Raw genomic sequence first — 7,956 nt, forward strand, 5'->3', positions numbered from 1 at the left:
GGACTACTGACTGGTTGGGTTGCAGGGTTCAGGGTACATGGACATGAAAGATAATAATTGTCCCACAGAGATATATGGACTCTCATTTCCAAATGGAAATGGATAGTGGGAGCAGCTGGCTGAGAAAGGAGACTTCCACATCACTGTTATGGGTGATGGGTCAGTTAGGAAAAGCCTCTATTTGTGGATGAGAATCCCAACCCTGGAATAACAGTTCCCTTCAACAAGAACCAGCTACAAAGTTGGAACCGCCAGTGTCTCAAAGCTGTTTGCTGAGCTTGCGGACTTGTCTCTCTCGTGCGTCAAAAGCTATCTTGATGTCCATCAGCTCATTCAGGGACTTGCGCACTGCCTCCATCTCCTGCTCCGCCTGCACATAGTTCTGGGCCAGTTCCCGGTTTTCACGCTGCATCTCCTCCAGGATCACCTTGACATCCGTGTTCTGCCGCTGACAGCGGTTCTTGAGCTGCTCGGCTTCAACCAGGAGGGTCTCCACTGTCTTGACCACCGACTCAATCTGGTCCCGGGACATGGCTGCAAAAGCAAACCAAATTTTATTTTGCAATAAGGCATTGGCAATTACAGTTTTAACAAGTGCAATAGTGCGGCTACAAAAAAGAGAGACGCAAGGATGAGAAAATAGGATGGGGACTCTAGTGATCCATTCAGCCCAGTGATTCCCAAACTCTGGTCTTCCAAGTGTTTGGACTTCAGGTCCCAGAAGCTTCAGTCATCTTAGCCAATGGTCTGGGATTCTGGGAGCCAAAGTCCAACATACCTGGAAGGCCGAACTTTGGGAATCATTGATCTAGCCCAGCTTTCTCTGGCCTTGCATCCTCCATTTTGGACTACAAGACAGACCATAATGGAAGGTGATGGAAGCTGTGATCCAAAACGCTTGGAGGGCACCACATTGGAGAAGTGTGGTTTAAGCCCATCATCCACTGTGGTGGGCAAATGCCACAAACGTCCATTTTCCGTTCAGCTTGGAGGATGCCCTGGATGAGATATCTCAGCCTTTCTTACCAGGACTTCTCACCCCAGAAGAAACAGCTTTATCTGATTCATCACATTCAAAGAACTCCTCCTTGAGGCAAACACTTCTTAGGAAGCAATGCCTCCCTGTAAAACCCTTCAGATATGAATTACTATAGACATATTTTTTGCAGAAGTGTATCCTCTCTTGTACATTTGTGGTGATGCATTTCCTCTTCATCAGCTGCAAGGACCATGAACATAACTGACTGCTCTGGTGGGAAAGGTCCTTATAAAATATACTCTATTGTTTTCTTTTTAACCATCATTCATTTGGGTGCTTTTAATTCTGTGTTAAATTATCATTTTAATTTCTGTGTTATATGAATTTTAAAGCTATATGTCATTTAACCTTTGCAACCCACTATGAAACCAATGGCTGAGCTTGGACAGGTCACACATTCTCAGCCTCAGGGAAGGCAAACCTCCTCTGAACAAACCTTGCCAAGAAAGCCCTATGATGGGGTCACCTTAGGTGACCCTCCATAAGTCATAAATCACATTGAAGACACACAAGGTCATAAATTACCCAAAGACACACAACACTGAAGACACACCACTTGAAGACACACAAAGCCATCTTGAGTCCCAGACTGGTAAAAAAGCAGGGCATAGATATAACAACAGCAACAAATAAATATAGGGCACTGTCACATAACAGCCATCAGACGTTCCTGGAAGTCTTCCATGTGAACCTTCCAAATGTTGTTGGACTGCAACTCCCAATGTCCATCACCAAACATTGCCTGCCAAGGGTTGATGAGTATTGCAACTCAATAACAGCTGAAGGGCTAGCAGTTATCCATCCTTCAGGTAAAGGATGAAGGAAGCCAGAATTGTCTCCTGAAACACTTCTCCATGGTCCTCAGGTAGGGAAGGGGTTTTCCTTGACCCTTGTGTCTCAGGGATGGAGGAACGTTGACTTTCCAGACTACAATTCCCACAGCTGGAGTTTCTGAGAATTGAAAGTGTTGGTCCTATTTGATCTGAAGATGGTGGAGACTGAACGTGGGACCTTCTACAAAGCAGTTCCTCTGCCACATAACCTGAGGTCCCTCTTCTAGGATCCCTATGTCCACTTTCTAGTATCTCTGATCCTACCACCAGCAGTAGCTCTCCAGGAACTTGGGCAAAGGAAGACTTTTCATAAGCCCGGGGATCTGATCCTTTTAACTGGAGATGCCAGGGACTGAACTTGGGACCTTCATATGCAAAATAGATGCCATGTTACCAAGCTGTACCTCCTCACTTGAAGTCCATTCAAGTCTTGAGAAGTCAGTAAGATCCAGTCAGCTCTCCATACCCACAAATTATTATCCACAGCTCCAACTATCCACTTTGGACTGAAACACAGCAGAAGCCAAAGTAAATCTTTTAAGACCTTTCAAGAGTAGATTTCTGTGGGTTTTCAGGCAATGTGGCCATGTTCTAGAAGAGATGCCAGTCTTTGAAGATGCCATCCACAGATGCTGGTGAAACGTCAGGAATAAACTCTTCTAGAACATAGCCACATAGACCGAAAAACCCACTCTACTTACCAATCCTTCCCAATAACCCACAACGCCCACCCAGCTCACCCAACCAAAGCTGTTTTGAATCCAACCAGCTGGGAGATGGTTTCAGAGAAGGTAGATTTATATAGCCAACCATCCATACCAACAGATTCTGCATCCGTGGATCCAACCATCCACGGCTTCACCCTTCAAGGAATTCCAAACAAACCTTGATTTGTGCCATTTTCTGTCAAGGACACCATTCCATTGTCTATCATGAGACTTAAGTATCCATGATTCTTGGTATCCACAGGGTCCTGGAACCTGTGGAACCAAACCCCAGTAGATACCAAGGGTTCACTTAATGTGTGAAGCTCTATACCTGTCATAAAATCATACATACATAGAGGTCTTAAGCCAGACAAGGTGAGATAAGGATGCCACTGCAACTGGAACAAAGCTCATAAGAAACTACACTTGGTATCTACCAGGGTTTGATTCCACCAATTCCAAGACACAACCTGTAAGTACCAAATGACCTTAAGGGCCATCAAGTTCAACTCTATTGTTCTATGATACAGGTATGCAGCCTTACAGATACAGTGAGCTCTTGGTATCTACCAGGGTTTCGTTCCACCAATTCCAAGACATGACTTCTGGGTACCAAAAACCATGGATTTGGGGGATGCCATCCTGGCTTCTGCTCTCTCTGAGAAAGCCATTCACTCACCAGCAGTGCTGCAGGTGGGCTTGAAGTAACTGTTGAACGAGAAAAACCCTTCCAGCTTTCTTACTCAGATGGCTCAGTGTAAGTAGCTGGCCCCGGATGGGTCTTCCTTGGGTCTTCCTTCCACACCGTCAACTCAAGGGAAGGACACTTGACCAATCGGCCGGTTCATCGCCGTGGAGTACCCTTGCTTCTGTAGACCTCGATACCAAGAGAGACGCGGAGAGCTAAGCAGAAGGATTAATGCCAGCTAAATCCAGCTTGGAGGAGGATTTACTGCCTGCCTCCTGCCAGACTGCCTGCTTTTTTGGCAAGCTGTAGCCTCCACTTCACATCCAGGTGAGAGAAGTAACAGCAAAACAAAAAATACTGGCCTTCTGGTAGAAAACATGGATACGTCACTATCCTGAAAGATACCTAAGAATATGAAGAGGTCTTTAGCCAGACAAGGGAGTATATCACACGGAGCTTTTTGGGGATTTTCCGGCTCAATTCCGACGTGACTGCGCTTCCAAAGATGCGCATTCACGTCGTAATGTGAATGTGTTATCAGACACCATTGCTTTCTATGGGAGCTCCTTGCGAGGTGCTTCCACAGTGATTCCAAAGTGACGCCTCATTTTGGTCAAACCAGAAAAAAAGTAACTTCACAGAATTCACTTCCAGGCTCACTTCGACTGCAATGTGAATTGATCTGGTGTGGAAAAGCACTCCGATGCCACCCCCCTTGGCCCCTGCATCCTGCTCTGTCATCCCCCTCCTCCTCCTTCATGCCATCTCCTCCTCTGTGCCAACCAGCCGATCCCATCATCCCCTGCATCCTCCGAGACCCCAATCTGCTCCCCTCCTTCATTCTGCCGCCTATATCCCATTATCCCCTGCCTTCTCCTAGACCCTGATGAAGGATGACAACTAAGGAGGGGGCAGGAAGGAGGGCAGCGTCCAGAGCCCCACTGAGCATGTGCAAGGGTGCCGATTCAAATCATTGAACTCTCAATGTATGCTTCAGTGTGGTAATACAATGTGCACTGACTCTGCTTTGCTTGAATCCGCATCACGTGACGTGCTTGGAATAGAACTGACTCTGCTTCCCCCTCAATTTGGAAGGACACCGGAAAGGCAACCAGGTGTGGTAAAACATTATGTTTTAACCTTAATTCGCATTGCTAGACAGGAGTGACTCTGGATCTGGTGTGAAAAAACATGACACTTTGCATTGCTAGAACAGGAGTGACTGAGGATCTGAGCTGCAAATCCCCCACCACCACCACCACGTGTGATAAGGTCCGCTGTCCTCCTTCCCTGCCCCCTCCTTAACTGTCATCCTTCATCGGACTGAAGGAGCACTCAAGGGATGATGGGATAGCTTGCTGGGGGTCGCTGGGGCCAGGATCAGGATGCAGGAGCAGTCAGGGGATGATGGGATAGGTTGCTGGGGGTTGCTGGGGCCAGGATTGGGATGCAGGAGCAGTCAGGGGATGGTGGGATAGGTCGCTGGGGGTCCGTGGGGCCAGGATTGGGATGCAAGAGAAGACAGGGGATGATGGGATAGCTCGCTGGGCTTTGCTGGGGCCAGGATCAGGATGCAGAAGACAGGGGATGATAAGATAGTTCTCTGGGGGTTGCTGGGGCTAGGATCGGGATACAGGAGAAGGCAAGGGACCATGGGAATGGTGGGATGGGTTGCAGGGTGGCAGATGGGGTGAGATGGCATGAAGGAGGAGGAGGGGGATGACGGAGCAGGACGCAGGGAGCCAAGGGGGGTGACATCGGAGTGGTTTTCCACACCAGACCAATTCGCAGTGCAATCGAAGGCCCTTATCAAACAGGAGTTTTACCAGCTGAGATCCAGGGTGAGTGCGAATCGGTCGATGCACATTCACATAGAAGCGAATTCTATGAAGTCACTTTTTTTCCGGTTTTACCAAAATGAGGTGTCACTTTGGAATCACTGCGGAAGCACCTTGCAAGGAGCTCCCATAGAAAGGAATGGTGTCTGATAACACAGTCACGTCGGAATTGAGCCAGAAAATCTCCAAAAAGCTCAGTGTGATATACTCCACTCTTTCACATATTTAAACTTGGAGATCATGCCGCCTCTTAACCTTCTCTTCTCCGGACTAAACATCCCCAGTTCCCTAAGCATCACAGGGCATGGTTGCCAAACCTTTCATCATTTTGGTCAGTAAGAGCTGTTTGCCATGCGCCCTCGGAGGGTGGCAGAGCCATCTTTCTTTGGAGGTTTTTAAACAGAGACTAGATAGGCAACTGTCGGGGGTACTTTGTGTATTCCTGCATGGCAAGGGGTTGGACTTGATGGCTTTTGGGGTCTCTTCCAACTCTATAATGCTATGGCACTCTCTCTCGCCTCTCTCCCTCCCTTTCTCTGGAAACAGCTGGACTTTACCATCCTGGCCTTTCAAAGCACCCTTTGCTAATCTTCCTGGCCTAACTTCATCGCTGGTGTCCTGATAATCGCATTAACTCCGGCAGTAAAAAGAGGACACACAGAGTCAGGAGAGGGCTGCCCGAGCGTCCACCTTCTCCGCTCTTTCAAGTAATAGCCTCGTCCGTGTAAATTTATACATTTGGGAAATTCAAGCCATTGGTGGCTGCCCCTGGGATGCGCTCGCCACTAAGAGCATGCTTCAGTTTTTGCAGATGGAAAAAGGGGCAGGATAGGATCGACTGTATACGTTTCCCAGAAGAAAAGGAGAGCATTGCAGCAAAAGGAGGAATCTATCATCGTCCCGGAAGAAGAAGAAATGTGGGGCAATCTGAAAATGCAAGAAATTAGATATCATGCATAGATGAACACAGCGTCCATCCAAAAGAGAAAGCAGTGCGAATGAGAATGAACTCATCACATGAGTACATACCCATTGGCTTCTTGATTTTGAATTAGTGTATTTGCGCATGCGCAGGGAGGACAGGATCCCATGGCCGGCAATAATCCCATGGCACAACTGGAGATGCATTTCATACTTACGCAAATGCAAATTGACTGAATTTGCAGTGGAAAAGGATATATAAATTCAACATTTTTTTCTGAATTTGGCTACTCCTGGGATATTTTGTGATTGCGTTTAGATTGCCTTCCATTTGCGTGTGACGTCATTTGAAAATCTTTTGCACAATTACGTGAAATACCTTGGAGGGCCCCAGATTAACCTTGGTTTAACCTTCCAATTTTCCCGTGTGATAAAGTCCTACCTGATTTTCTATTTTATGCATGATAAGAAAAAGTGATAAAAATATTTAATTTCTTAAAACACTGGATTATTTCCGCAGTGCAAACCAAGCCTTTATCTTGAACATGGAAACGGACGCTTCGAACAGAGATCTGTCTTCAGATGGCCCCTCAAATAAAGCAATGGTCCTTTGCAAACTGATGGCCATGGCACATTTTGTCCACCGCACATTCCTAGGCAACAACATACTGATGGTGGTACCCTTGGCTTGCTATGAGGGTAGCTAAGCAGCGGGCCTCTTGTACCAGTTGCATGGCAACAACAACAACAAAGGCAGTGGTTGCCCAGTGCCAACAAGGGGATGCCATCCCCAGATTCCCCCCCCCCCCCCCAACGATTGCTAGGCAATGCAGAGAGTGACATTATGATGGTCCTTATGGCAATGCAGAGGTCCTGGAAAAAAGCACATCTTGGGAGAGTTGCTAAGCAACAAAGATATTTCCCCCAAAGCTGCAAAACTTCTGCAGCCGGTCCAAAAAAAATAAACCAGTCGATGAGTGGACATTAACAAAACTGGAGGTGGGTTTTCAGGTTGTTTCAGCTATTTCAATATGCTTGCCAGATGGCGAGGAGCTGACATTTTGTCCGGACCCAATGTGGGGTGATTTTTCTCCTCCTCCTCCAAACTGGCTGGTGCTTCAGGGTGTTTGTGGGGTTAAAAAGATCTTGCAGCACCTAACTGAAAGAAAGAAGTTGGCAGCATCAGCTTTCCTAGATTAAAGTCTACTTCCTCAGATGCATGCTCCTGCTGCCAACTTCTTTCTTCCAGTGAATCTCAAAGGTGTCACAGAATCAGAGTTGGAAGGGGCTCCAGAGGCCATCAAGTCCAACACTTTGCTCAATGCAGGAACTCCAGCTAGAGCAGTAATGGCGAACCTGTGATACTCAGAGCCCTCTCTGTGGGCACATGTGCCGTCACCCCAGCACACAGTTTGCCGGAGTTAGTTACTAGAAAGCCAGCGGGACATAGCACTTTGCAATAAGTAAGTGGGTTTTGGGTTGCAGTTTGGGCACTCGGCCTCCAAAAGGTTCACCATCACTGAGCTAGAGCATCCCTCCACCTGTCTAGGTAACTGGTTGCCAAACCACTCTCTGTTGTGTGCCTTCGACTTGTTTCCAACTTGGGGCAATTCTAAGGCTCTCACGGGTTTTCTTGGCAAGATCTGCCCAGAGGACGTTTGCCACTGCCCTCTCTGAGGCTGAGAGACTGGGACTCGCTCAAGGCCACCCAGTGGGCTTCACAGCCAAACTGGGATCTGAACCCTGGACTCCAGAGTCCTAATCTAGTGCTCACACCACAACAGCTAGATCTCGCTGTACTGGATAGAGCTGATAGGAGTTGCAGTCCAGCATCTGAAGGATATGCATTCCTTGCTTTGGAGTTAACATGAAAGAGGTTTCCAGACCTCACAGATCTGAATGAAGGGCTCCTTCAATCAGAAACACAAGA

The sequence above is a fragment of the Sceloporus undulatus genome, chromosome 9, assembly GCF_019175285.1.
Source record: "Sceloporus undulatus isolate JIND9_A2432 ecotype Alabama chromosome 9, SceUnd_v1.1, whole genome shotgun sequence".
In the NCBI taxonomy this organism is placed as follows: Eukaryota; Metazoa; Chordata; class Lepidosauria; order Squamata; family Phrynosomatidae; genus Sceloporus; species Sceloporus undulatus.